The 12,938-nt window shown below is 36.3% G+C and overlaps 1 pseudogene across 1 annotated transcript; it reads left to right on the forward strand.

Annotated features, from left to right (window-relative positions):
• Positions 1–11,477: 11,477 nt before the first annotated feature.
• On the forward strand, positions 11,478–12,244 carry LOC308427771 (dnaJ homolog subfamily C member 9-like; annotated as a pseudogene). The gene has a single exon. The product of its transcript is annotated as a dnaJ homolog subfamily C member 9-like (transcript).
• Positions 12,245–12,938: the final 694 nt, after the last annotated feature.

Here is a 12,938-nt window from a genome sequence, read left to right on the forward strand (position 1 = left end):
GCAAATGAATTGGCAAATTATTCTTCCTAACTCTATAAAGAATTGAGTTGGATTTATGATGGGAATTGCATTGAATTTGTAGATTGCCTTAGGTAAGATGGCCATTTTAAAATTTTTCATCTTTACCATCCATGAGCATGGGAGATCTTTGCAACTTCTGAGGTCTTCTTCAATTTTTTTCTTAAGAGACTTGAATTTCTTGTCATACAGATCATTCACATGCTTGATTAAGGTCAACCCAAGGTATTTTATTTTTTTTGTGGCTATTGTGAAGGGTGGCAATTCTCAAATTTCATTCTCAGACAGTTTGTCCTTTTTTGTAAGGGAAGGCTACTGATTTGTTTGAGTTAATTTTATATCCAGCCACTTTGCTGAAGGTGTTTATTAGCTGTAAAAGTTCCTTGGTGAAATTTTTGGGGTCACTTAAGTATACTGTCATATCATCTGCAAATAGTGATATTTTGGATTCTTCCTTTCCAATTTGTATCCCTTTGACATCTTTTTGTTGTCTTATTGCTCTGGCTAGTATTTCAAGTACTATACTGAATAGATAAGGAGAGAGTAGACAGCCTTATATAGTCCCTGTATTTATTGGAATTGCTTCAAGTTTCTCACCATTTACTTTGATGCTGGCTACTGGTTTTCTGCATATTGCTTTTACTATGTTTAAATATGACCCTTGATTACCTGACCTTTCCAAGAATTTTAACATGAAGAGGTGTTGAATTTTGTCAAATGCTTTCTCTGCATCTGGAAAGATAATCATTTAATATTTTCTTTGTTTGTTTATATGGTAGATGACATTGATGGATTTCCATATATTAAAGTCTCCTTGCATACCTGGGATGAAGCCTACTTGATCATGCTGAATGATCATTTTGATGTGTTCTTGAATTCAGTTTTCAAGAATTTTTGTAGATTTATGTTAAATCAAGATATTATTGTACAGTTAGAGGAGGTGGGAAAAATGAGAGAAAATGGAAAAGAAGGAGTCAGAGGAGGAGAAGGTGAGGAAGGAACAGGAACAGGAGGAGCGTTAATGGCAAATGATAAGGGATCTGCTAGAAGAGAAATTAGAATGTAGTGGTAAATCTGCCCAAAATAGATGCACAGCTTGTTTTCCTAATTACTGAGTTGTATTTTCATTGAATGGGTATTTGGGTTGAAGAGGATATTGCAACAAGTTGGCATTGTGGGTTAAAAAAAATATTGCAACAAATTTTATTGAGTATATTTTGCATCAATATTCATGAGAGAAATTGGTCTAAAGATCTCTTTCTTTGTATGGTCTTTGTGTGGTTTAGTGATGGGCATAATTTTGGCTTCAAGAATGAGTTGGGTAGTGTTCCCTCTGTTTCTATTTTGTAGAATAGTTTGGAGAGTATTGGTATTAGGTCTTCTATGAAGGTCTGTTAGAATTCTGCACTGAACCCATCAGGTCCTGGGCTTTCTTTCTTTTTTCCTTTAAGGTTTGGACACTTTTGATGGCTGCTTCTATTTCGTTAGGGGTTGTGGGATTGTTTAGATGATCTATCTGATTATGATTTAACTTTGATACCTGGCATCTGTCTAGAAAATCGTTCATTTCCTACAGATTTTCCAGCTTTGTTGAGTGTAGGCTTTTGTAGTAGGATCTGATGATTTCTTGAATTTCCTCAGTTACTGTTGTTATGTCTCCCCTTTCATTTCTGAGTTTGTCAATTTGGATACTCTTTCTGTGCCCTCTGGTTAGTCTGGCTAAGGGTTTATCAATCTTATTGATTTTCTCATAGAACCAGCTCTTGGTTTTGTTGATTCTTTGTATAGTTCTCTTTGTTTCTATTTGGTGGATTTCAGTTCTGAGCTTGATCATTTCCTACCATCTTACTCCTTGTGGGTGTATCTGCTTCTTTTGTTCCAGAGCTTTCAGTTTTGCTGTCAAGTTGTTAGTGTACGCTCTCTCCAGTTTCTTTTTGGAGGTGCTCAGCACTATGAGTTTTCTTCTTAGCACTACTTTCATTGTAGCCCATAAGTTTCGGTATGTTGTTTCTTCACTTTTGTTAAATTCTAAAATGTCTTTGATTTCTTTCTCTATTTCTTTATTAACCAAGTTATCATCGAATAGAGCATTGTTTAGCTTCCATGTAAATGTGGGCTTGTTGTTGTTGTTGTTGTTAATGAAGACCAGCCTTAGCCCAATGTGATCTGATAGAATGCATCAGATTATTTCGATCTTCTTGTATCTGTTGTGGCCTGTTTTGTGACCAACTATATGGTCAGTTTTAGAGAAGGTGCCATGAGGTGATGAGAAGAAGTTATATTCTTTTATTTTAGGATGAAATATTCTATCGATGTTTGGTAAGCCCATTTGGTTCATAACTTCTGTTAGTTTCACTGTGTCTCTGTTCATTTTCTTTACCCATGATCTGTCCATTGATGAGAATGGGGTGTTGAAGTCTCCCACTATTATTGTGTGTGATGTAATATATGCTCTGAGCTTTAGTAGAGTTTCTCTTTTGAATGTGCGTGCTCTTGTATTTGGAGCATAGATGTTCAGGATTAAGAGTTCATCTTGCATCCTGAGTGAGATAACCCAGTCACAAAAGAACAGACATAATATGCAGTCACTGATAGTGGGATGCTAACCCCAGAGGCTTGCACTCCCCCAGAAACAACTCACAGACTGTATGAAGTCCAAGAAATAAAGAAAACAAAAACTATACATATACTCACAAAACAAGAAGACTTTGACTATTTCCATGTTGCGTTTTGTTTTGCATGTACTTTACGCTTATTGCAACTAGTACGTTTTCAATGCATACTGTCAAGCCCTTGAAAAAAATCAAGTACCGACTAAAAAACATATTCACATGGTTTTATGTAAAATTTATTTTAATGTCTGAAAAAACAGTACTGACAAAAATGTATAACTTTAAGCAAAAAATGTTTAAAATCTTTACATCTATCTTTGTTTTGAAAAATAAAATCGTTTTAAAAAAAAAAAGAGTTCATCTTGATATACTTTTCCTTTGATGAGTAAAAAGTGCCCTTCCTTGTCTTTTTTGATGACCTTTGATTTAAGATCTTTTTTATTTGATATTAGAATGGGTACTCCAGTTTGTTTCTTGAGACCATTTGTTTGAAAGGTTTTTTTTTGTTTTTTTTTTTTTTTTTTTAAATATTTTACTTTGAGACAGTGTCTGCATTTTTTTGCTGAGATGAGTTTCCTGTAGGCAACAAAATGCTGGATCCTATTTATGTATCCAGTCTAATAGTCTTTGTTTTTTTATTGGGGAATTGACTCCCTTGATGTTAATGGATATTAAGAGATAGTGGTTTTTGTTTCCTGCTATTTTTGGTTTTGGAGGTAGAGTTATGTTTGTGTGCTTTTCTTCTTTGGTGTTTGTTGCAAGAGGATTAGTTTCTTGATTTTTCTACAGTGAAGTTTCCCTCTTTGTGGTAGTTTTCCATCTATTATTTTTGTAGGGCTGGATTTGTGGACAGATATTGTGTAAATTTGCTTTTGTTCTGGAATATCTTGGTTTCTCCATTTATGGTGATTGAGAGTTTTGCTGGATATAGTAACCTGGGTTGGAATTTGTGTTCCCTTAGGGTCAGTCCAGGATCTTCTAGATTTCATAGTCTCTGTTAAAAAGTCTGTTGTAATTCTGATCAGTCTGCCTTTATATGTTATCTGTTTTTATTCTCTTACTCCTTTTAGTATTCTTTCTTTGTTTTGAGCATTTGTTGTTTGACTATTATGTGTCAGAAAAAAATTTTTTTCTGGTCCAGTCTATTTGGGGTTCTGTAGGCTTCTTGTATGTTCATTGTCATCTCTTTTCTTTAGGTTAGGAAAATTTTCTTCTATAATTTTGTTAAAGATATTTATTGGGCCTTTTAGTTGGGAGTCTTCGCTCTCTTCTACACCTATTATCCTTAGGTTTGGTCTTCTCATTGTGTCCTGGATTTCCTGGATGTAATGGGTTAGAATTTATTTTTAACTTTGCATCTTCTCTGACTGTTTTGTCAATGATTTCTATGGTATCTTCTGCTCCTGAGATTCACTTCTCCATCTCTTGTATTCTGTTGGTGATACTAGCATCTATGACTCCTGATATCTTACCTAGGTTTTCCAACTTCAGGGTTGACTCCTTTTGTGATTTCTTCTTTTTTCTATTTCTGTTTTCAGTTCCTTCACCTGGTTGTTTGTGCTTTCCTGTAGCTCTTTAAGTGATCATTGTGTTTTTTGTGTTTCCTCTTTAAGGACTTCAACTTGTTTGAGTGTGTTTTTTCTCCTGGATTTCCTGTACTTCTTTAAGTGTGTTATTTATGTGCTTCTCAAAGAGCTCCATCATCATCATAAAGTATGAGTTTAAGTCTAAAAAAAAAATCTGGTTTTTTTTTTTTTTTTTTTTTTTTTTTTTTTTTTTTTGGTGAGTTGGGATATCCACTATTTTCAGTGGTGGGAGAACTGGGTTCTGATGTTGCCAGGTTGTCTTGGTTTCTGTTTCTTAGAGTCTTGTGCTTGCCTCTTGCCATCTTGTTATAGATGATATTGGGTGATCTTGCTGTCTCTTACTGGTGCTTTTCTCTCCTGTGGGTCTGTGGGCCTGTGATCTCCAGAGGGAGATGTTTGTCTCTCTAGGTAGGATGTGAGTTCTGATGGCAGTGCCCAGTACTGATGCAGCTGGACCTGGTCTGGCCTTGGGCTGGAAGTGTGTGGTCCCAGGCAGTACAAGTTCTGTGCAGCCTTCCCAGGGGTAGAGAGTGGGCAGAAGAAGTTGATTTACCCTTCCACTTAGGATGGAGAGCACTTCTGCAGCTTGTCCCAGCTCCCAGCGACCTGTGGGAAGGCAAGGCCTATCCTGATGAAATTGGGCTGGATCAGGCCTTGGGCTGAAAGTGTGTGCTCCCAGGCAGTACCTTTGCCTGCACCTCAAGAGTTCTGGGCGGCCTCTCTCTTCCACTTAGAATGGAGCACACTCCTGCAGCTCTTCTGAGCTCCCAGTTACCTGTGGCCAGAAAGACTGCAGGTCCTGATGAACTCAGCCCAAATTTTCAATCAGACTTTAAAGGAAACTTGTCATACTCCTGCTCACTGTAGCATTCGTTAAGGCAGCTAATATAAAAAAGCAAACATCCACTGGAGGATAAAGCGAGGAAGAAAATCTAATGTGCACAATGAAGTATTACTTAACCACGAAAGAAATAGAGTCCTAAGATTAGCAAGAATATAGATGACACCTGAAAACATAATTCTCAGTAAAATAAAACAATCACAAAGTACACTGTTCATGATTCCCTTTATATAGGTTAAGGAAAGCCATCAAAAGTTAGATAATGGTATGGTATTGTCTAACACCAAAGGTAAGAGAAATAGAAAAGTTATCAAACACGGGTTATAAAACACTTCAGGACTGAGTAGATGCAGAGTGAGTAAAGTGCTTATCTTGAAAGGGTGAGTGCCTGATACAAACAACTACCAAAGAGCTGGTCACAAGGCCATATGCTTAAGATCCCAGCCCTAGAGTGGTATAGCAGGTTTGCTAGCCAGACAGCCTTGTCTAATGAGTGGTTCCCCTAGTCCTAATGAGAACCAAAAAAAAAAAAAAAAAGATGAAGAAGAAGAAGAAAGAAGAAAATACACAGGATTGTCATTTATGCAGACATAATCCTGTATACACTTGGACACACACACACACACACACACACACACACACACACACACACACACACACCATGGGGGCTTGTGTTTCCAGAATTTCCAGAGATCTGCTGCTCCTAGTTGGTAATGCACTAAAGCACACCTAAGGAACTGAAGAGAGTAAATCTTATGTTGTATGACTTTCAACAAGATAAACATGTTGGTCATTAATACTATACTATAGGTTTCAATGCTATACTACCAACTGTGTGTTCTAGGTATCTTAGTACTGCAAAGTCTATGAATCTAATCACATATTTAAAGAAAATGTGTTCTTAGGACAGTATAGCAGTGGCTTTGGCACTCTCTGCAAAAATGTTGTGTTTATTGATGTTTCCGTTCCTTCACAAGTTTAGATTTTTAAACTCAAAACTGTTCAGGACATTTTTATTCTATGACAGAGTCTGAAAACTAAGGCTTTGTTGAGCAACACTAAGTACTTAAGTCCGTAGGGGTGGTATATATAACTATTTTCTTTGAGGATCTTTCAGTTAAGAATGAAAAACCTTAAAGTCCAACTTTGACTATTAGTTGTTATTGAATAAAATTGAGAACATACTTTATTCACCTAGAATATTATTGTTACCTTAAACAGATCTCTTTTGAGCAAACAACAAAGAGTCCCAGTTTGACCCGTATTAGAAATAGTCTTATAAACAGAGAATTTTCCACCTATGAGTGCCCACTTTGGGATATACACTTAGAAGCATGCTCCAATAAGAATAACCCTTATGGGGTTGGATATATGGCGGAACAGTTAAAATCTCTTGCTCTTATTGTAAAGTTTTTGACTTTGGTTCCCAACACCTATGTTGGGCAGTTCACCACTGAGTATGACTCCAATTCCAAGGCATTTGATATCCTCTCTGGCTTCCACAACCACATGCAAACGTGTGTTCATGTATAGATACATAAATGTTTACAAATAAGCATTATAAGGCATTATTGTGAAAGTTGTAATCACCACACATATTAAATAATGTGTCAGTATCAATTGACAGCTAGTCTTTATTATGTGCATGAATATTTATGAAATGCCAATACAAAGCTATAATTCTTCCATGCACATACAAATGTGGATGTTAAATATCACTTTCAAAATGCATATGTTCCTTGTGTAACAAAATCTTTGTTAAAAATATCAATTAATACTATGCATTTTTAAAAATATTTGGTTCAAGTATCTATTTTATTCAAAATTAGCCCCTCACTAAGATACATAGGACCAATAAGTATGCGACTGTGTATTGGACTACTGTATCACTAAACTCATTTACACATTAACTTATACAGCATTTATTGTTCACTCTATTCCAGGTACTGTTAGAAACTGTTAAAACTGAGCAATTCCAGCAATAAAGGCTAATAGGAAATTAGGCTTTGGTGAGCTAAGAACAGAATCAACACATGCTTACTCTGATGGTCAACATTTGGTGTCAGCTTGAAAAAAACCACTAGAATACCAGCTATCAGTAATACGAGTGATTGTTTGATGGAAGAAGCTTTACCTTAACTATAGGCAGCACCGTTCTATGCAACAATGTCCTAGACTGAGTAAAACTGAGGAAGTGAGGTAAATGCCACCCCTTTTTACTCTTTGCTTCCTTACTATGAATGGATGCAATGTGACATGTTGTCTCAAGTTAGTGCCTGCATGACTTCCTCTCTATGACAGCCTGAACCATCAAATTGTCCACCAAACAAAACCTTTCATCCTTTTTAACTGCTCTCATTGGAATATTTAGTTCTAGTGTCAGCGAAAGAAACCAAGACACATTTTCCAAATGTCACAAATAGTAGTGAACACCGTGGTAAAGAGTTAGACAAAGGCCCAAGGCAAGGGTTGAGTAGTGAGGGAACAATGACCAAAGATAGTTTACAGGGTAATTTCCTGTGCTATAGAAAATTTTGTTTTGCTACAGTTGTAAAAACCTAAAGAAAAAAATGTAAGGAACCTAATATTTATTTAGGTTCACATCTTTAGGAGGTTCAATCTGTTGTTACCCCTCAGCTCTGTGTTTCTGAACTTATGGGAAACCAAAACATCATGGTAGTGGTAATGTAGGCAGCAATTCCATCCCTTAGTCTCCAAGGAAACACGTTCAATTAGTGTCACCCTCCCAACTTTTGAGAATCTCCGAATACAGCCTCAGAAGTTGTGTTTAACATTTATCACACAAGCCTAGTAGTCACTGCTCTAATAAGCCATACTGGTGACATTGGAGAAGACCTCTAAAGGAGGTAAAAGTGTTAGCCTTGTAAATCTAGCACAAAAGCTCATTATAGATGTGTCCAGTACAAAAGTAACCTGGCTTAGCCCTGTGCCCATTTGTTCATGGACTAGAGACATCTAGTTTTACTGCAGTAATGCTAAAGATCTATACTGAAAGATGGGTTCCTTAGGAAGGGGCTTTAGGCATAGTACCTAAGGCCTGAAAGCTATGATCATTCTGATGTTGAATGCAAGTGGTTAGATTTTAGTTGAGAAGATGCCTGATTAATTTTATATTTTAAATTATATTCTTTATTATTGTATTCAGAAAATAAGCAATGAGAGTAAAAGTGGGACCAGAAAGATTATTAGATCAAAGCTATTAATGGAATAGCTTAGATAATAATGGAAATCACAGAGAAATGTGTAAAACTCTCTCTCTCTCTCTCTCTCTCTCTCTCTCTCTCTGTTTGTCTGTCTTTGTCTCTGTCTCTGTCTCTCTCTTTCTCTGTGTGTGAGAGAGAGAGACAGAGAGACAGAGAGACAGATTTAAAGTCAGAGATAGAGAAAGAGAAAGAGAAAGAGACATAGACACGCAGTGGGATATTCTGATTACTGGAAAGTTTGATAAGAATGTCAGAATGTAGGAGTGAAAACTGTGGGAATGAAAGATGAAGAGATGGCTCAGCTCTTAAATGATTTTTCAAAGGGTCCTGCTTCCCAAACTTTCATCTGGTGTCTAAAAACCACTTGAAACTCTACCACCAGGGACATAATACCTTCTTCTGGCCTCTACAAGCAACACATATGTATATCATGCGCATGCGCACACACGCACGCGTGCGCGCGCGCACTCACACACACACACACACACACACATAAACACACAGACACACCTTATAGAGTGTATCTATTTATATGGTAATTGGGATATTGTCAATAAAGACATTATTTATTGCAAATATAAAATCCATGTTCACATTCTAAAGTCAGAAACCAAACACCATGATAATGACACTTCTTACCTAAGTTATACTTTTAGAGATAAAAGGAATTAGCAGCAATAGTAGCCACTGCTTGACTTAGTGTGTAGAAGGAATTCTATTATCTTCATTCAAGTTTAATGTTAACATGTCAAAACCAAAGCTCCGTTGTTCTCAGTAGCAAGGCTAAGATGAAAAATAGGATGCAACAATTCCACTGCTCAGTATGGTATACATTGAGGAAACTTAGTATAATGGAAAGATATCTTCACCATGTTTAATTCAGCATTATTTATAATAACAACATATAGAAGTAACCTAAGTGCCCACAGTTGTCTACGTTAGTAAAAAACACATGGGTGTAACTGGGAATATTATGCCAAGTTAAGTAAGTGACAAAGGAACATAAAACAGCCTGATTTTATTCATATTTGAGATATAATAATGTTGCCTTCATAATAAAGAAATGTAATAATGATCATTAAAAAACTGGACAGGGAAGAAAGAAATAAGAATACAAGAGATTGAATACTAAACACCAGAATATATATAATATATGTTATATTTTGTTATATGGGATAGATATTTTATTAGGTCTCATAACACAAGGTGACTATAGTTCAAGACAATATTCATAAGCAGAATAGATGGAGCTAGCTAGATCACACTGTAATTAGACCATAGATGATATTAAAGTGTTGGTATTTTAAAATTGCTGAATTACTTTTTAACATGTTCACCTCAAAAATTGATAAAGTAGAAAGGTGATGATGGTAATATGTTAACTACTGTGATTAAATCCATCTACTATATATACATAAACAAAACAATATATTATATATTATAAACATAAATGACAATTTGTCTTTTAGAAATAGGTTTAATAGTTAATCCCCAATGCTCCACAGTCTGATTGTGGTGGTAGAAGCCTATCAGCCCAGAACTGGGAAAGTAGTAACAGGATGGTCAAAAGTTCAAGTTCATCTTAGCTTGTGAGTGCAAGACCAGCTTAGACTACAAGATATCCAGTCTAGAACCAAAATTTTAAATTACATAATGATATAATTCAATTTTTATATAAGCTGACTTGGAGTCTGGATGCTTTACATGATAGCTAGTGAAGAGAGGTTAAAACTGCTCAGCTAAGGCTACCTGGGTGGGATATTATTTGCAGCAAAGGAACTTTTAGCTGAAGAAAAATAAATCAAGAACTTTTTATCTGTAATAAACAATAATCTGTAGCTATTATTTATCTGCTTTATATTTTGGGGGAGATTGTTTAAATTTAACAAAGGAAATGATTTTTATATTCATCCGAGGCTTTAGTTTTAATTCCACAACCAGATGTAAAAGTGCCTTAATGTTTTGGGAGTTGATGTGTTACTAAGAATAAATCCTTGTTATTACTTTTGAGCATTACTCTTCATTTATGCTAAAGAAAAGCTGTTCTACAGGTAATACTCAAGTCTACATTGAAGAAATTGATTCCTACCTTAATGAATATTGTTAATAGCACTAAAGCAAAAGGTTCTTCCCAACACAACCTCATCTTAAGTTTCTGTTGTATTGGAGAAATCTGTATTAAAAATGATAAATTATTAAAGGATAAAAAATATTTTTCTTATTATATAGCAGTAAAAGCTAACTACATTGTACTGAGTGTATCCTTTGCTTTCTAATGTGAAAGCAGCTAACATCATTTACAACCTAGAATAATTTGAAAATCTCTATTCAAATGCTAAATAATGCGTTACTGATATCTCACATATCATGTGAATAGGCTTTGACAAGCTCCCGTCTTGTTGATAGTCATGAGCTGCAAGCTATTCATTACATCTCAATGTCTGTGTTGGTTTACATGTGTTATTGTAACCAATAACACTAGATGAAAAATGCAAAAACATACTATGATAGCTACATTTTCGGTATGACCGAATACTCATATTTACTCAAAATTGGATTTTGAGTCTCAGTGTTAAGCTACTTAACATTTCATCTCTGTGTTGTGAAATGTACCAACCTCATAAGCTGATGTTACAGAGTTATTATGATGTTTAATATTTTCCCAACCTCTAGAATATGATAAGATATAACATTCCTTTTTACCCAGAGGGTGTAACTCAAGAAGGCACACTATCCATCGTTTGCTACTCCATCATACAGATTTACTACCTACATTATAGTAATATAGTGAAAGACAGGGCAATGAGACCTAGATGTTTTATCCTGCTCCTGTTAAAAACAAAACAAGCTTCTTCTTCTTCTTCTTCTTCTTCTTCTTCTTCTTCTTCTTCTTCTTCTTCTTCTTCTTCTTCTTCTTCTTCTTCTTCTTCTTCTCCTCCTCCTCCTCCTCCTCCTCCTCCTCCTCCTCCTCCTCCTCCTCCTCCTCCTCCTCCTCCTCTTCCTCCTCCTCCTCCTTCTTCTTCTTCAAGCTCAGACTTTTTTTATACTTTCTATCTGCTTTCTTTGTGTGAAATAATATACTATATCATTACTATATGTAACTATCAAACATAGTTTACATTAGAATATATACAAATTACTATTTTAAAAATGTAAGGCTATTTGGGCAGAATCACAGAGCAGCCTATTCCCTGGCATGGCACTGGTAGGGTTATTCAAGCAGGTGTTTGGCATTGCCAACCTCTACCAGGTGCTAGGCATGTGGCACAAGGCTTCTGACAATGAGGTACAACGAGGCTACCACATGGTGTTCCTGCAAGTGCACTCCAAATGAGTAGAGGACCAGAAAGAAGATGCCACCTGCAGCTTCCATATCTTGGGGACAGTCTATGTGGTTCTGAATGACAAGGAGCAGAAAGCTGTGTTCGATGAACAGGGGACAGTGGATGAAGACTCTGCTGGCCTCAACCAAGACCTGGATGCTTAATGGAGATTACTATTTTAAAAGATATCACTAGAAGATATTTGAGCTTCTGAAAAGACATACAAAGACTCTGAAGAAGAGCTAAATGATATTAAGCAGGCCTATCTGAACTTAAAGAGTGACATGGATCAGATCATGGAGACTGTGCTTTATGTACACTACAAAGATGAACCCAGGATAAGAAACAATATTCAAAAAGCTATTGATGCCAAGGAGGCTCCATCCTACAGTGCCTTGGTCAAAGAGTCTAAGCAAAAGATGAATGCAAGGAAAAGAAGGGCTCAGGAAGAGAGTAGAGAGGCAGAGTTGAGCAGAAAGCAGCTGGGGCTGGAAGGAGTGGATAACCGGAAAGCACTCATTCAGAGCAGACAAAAGAATTGGCCAAAAGAAATGGACAATTCTCTGGGCTCAAATGAAAGCAAAATACCCCAAAACCTCCAAAAGGAAAAAGAATAGCACTCGGGGAGGAAAAGAAGTAATGGAGTTTTTCTCTTCCCAGGTTATGTGAGTGTAGACAAGGCAAAGGCAGCCATTAATGTAACCTTTGAAAGTAGTTGTTTGTCCTGCCTAAGCTAAGCAAGATTCATCAACTTGATCTTGGTTTCTAGAATTCAGCTAACACTGTGGGAGGGCTTCAGGGCTTCAAGTGAAGGGTATGCAGCAGTAATGGTTGGGAGGGTGGGCCTGACATCTGCTTCTGTGGGCCTTGTGCACAAGAGCTCTATCTAGAACATTGGTTTCTGTGGACTGCTGATATGCACATTGAAGAGATACTCTGCCTATGGAAAACATCTGCAAAACACTTGATGATCATCTGTCTTCTAAGTAAATGCCAGTGGGCTTTGGTCCTAATTCTACACAAATTGTTGCTTGTTCTACTGTTAGGTTTGTCTTCTGTTCTTGCAGTAGGAGATGTAGGTAGTCATATTATCGCAACATTTTTTTTTGTAAGATTTTATCTGGCTAAATAAAGAAAAAATGACAAATAAAGGTAAGGTTGACAAATGATTAATAAGAAGGTATAAAAGGAATTTATTTATGGAGGAAAATCTAGAAAACTATAAGAGACAGGCATATTATTAACTGAACAAATAGATCTCTTTAAAAATATATGAATGAAGATTGTGGTTGATATTCTGCAATTGCTGCCAGTGTCTACTTCCCGCTATGGTG

This window comes from Micromys minutus (genome assembly GCF_963924665.1).
Source record: "Micromys minutus genome assembly, chromosome: 12".
NCBI lineage: Eukaryota > Metazoa > Chordata > Mammalia > Rodentia > Muridae > Micromys > Micromys minutus.